Below are 1826 nucleotides of genomic sequence, written 5' to 3' on the forward strand. Positions count from 1 at the left end.
ACAAAATTCATTTAAAGATAAATATTCTCCACCTCTATCTGATCTAATTCTCTTGATCTTTTTACTTAGTTGATTTTCAACCTCAGTTTTATAAGAATAAAAGCATTAAATGCATCATCTTTGTTTCTAAGCAAATACAACTTAGTATATCTAGAAAAATCATCAATAAAAATTACATAATATCTTTTACCACCTCTAGTCATAGTCTGCTTCAAGTCGCCTAAATCAGTGTGAGTTAAAGATAACAATTCAGTTTCTCTATTTACAGAAAAACAGGTCTTTCTAGTACTTTTGGCTTCAGCACATATTTCACAATTGTCAATATTATTTGAGTCTAAACCAGATATTAATCCTAGCGACTGCATTTTCTTTATATACGCGACATTAATATGTCCTAGTCTAGCATGCCGCAAAGAAATTGACTCAACCATATAAGCAGAAGAAGATGCATTTTCATTGCTAGTATCAGAAATATTAAGCACAAATAAACCATAGTTACAATATCCATTGCCCACAAAAATATCATTTTTGGTCAATACGACCTCATTATTTTCAAATGAAACCTTCACTCCAACTTTTCCTAATAACCCCACAGAAACCAAATTGGTTTGGATATTAGGAACATGCAATACATCACTCAATGCTAGAGTTTTACCAGATGTGAGTTTGAGAAGAATTTTTCCTTTCCCAAAAACACGAGTTGTTCTTGAGTCACCAAGATAAATAGTTTCTTCTCCTTTCTCAACTTAGGTGTAAGACAAAAATTCATTTTTGTTTGCACAAATGTGCCTAGTAGCACCAGAGTCTATCACCCAATCTCTCACACTGGCCATATTTATTTGGGAGATGACCACAACAATTATATTATCCGCTTTAGTCAAATTTAATTTTGACTTAGCGAGATTGACATTTATCCTAACTCTTCTATTGCATTAAGGTGCATTTTTCTTGAAGGTTTTAATATTAGCATTAGATATGTAACCATGTCTGTTCACATACCTGTGTTTGGACATTAGTGTCTGCCAAAGTTTTGGATGCAATAACGTATTTGCAACACCATGGATATCTGGCAGGACAGCTGGAACAGTAGCAGTAGAGACAACACCAAAATTGGTAGCACCATCAAAAATTTCCATAGTAGTATTACTTGCCATAGTTTCTTAGATTGTAGGGAAATGACATCAAAATAACGATTATAATACTGCAATAATATTATTTGTGAACGGCTACACGGACTAGCTTGAGTCGTGCTAGGCACTGTCCTAAGAAACTATTTCAGCAATGTGAAATGTTTCCCCAGGATTAAACAAACCTACCTCTATTAGGGAGGATACATGAATCAGCAAAATTAAATATTATACAAATCCAGCTAGTAGGAAAAAAGGAAGACCAACTAATGTGTAATGTTAATTAAATATTATAGAAAAGGAATTGGAAGGAAGAAGAGAGAGACGTATGAGAAGGATGTCTGATGATTGAAATTGGCTTAAGGGGAGACCATTTTATAGGCAGAAAAGTTTAAGGCTTTTCTTGCCATTTGTCAATTCTCTTGCCATTTGTCAATTCTCTTGCATGCATCTTGCCATTTATCTCTTCTTGAAGGCTTCCACATGGTCTTCTTCAAGACATTTGTCAACAAAGGTTTAAAATATTGCCACAGAGAAAAAAGGAAAATGGTTTAACTAGATCTCCTAATTTAAGGCACTAATAATAGATTATGAACCCTTTAAGGTAGAATGTATATAATTTGGAAGTAATCCTTGTTTAGAGCGGGTAATATACAAAATTAGAACAATTTTAGTAAATAAAATTTATTACGAAACTGA

This window comes from Nicotiana attenuata, chromosome 1 (genome assembly GCF_001879085.1).
Source record: "Nicotiana attenuata strain UT chromosome 1, NIATTr2, whole genome shotgun sequence".
Classification (NCBI taxonomy): Eukaryota; Viridiplantae; Streptophyta; class Magnoliopsida; order Solanales; family Solanaceae; genus Nicotiana; species Nicotiana attenuata.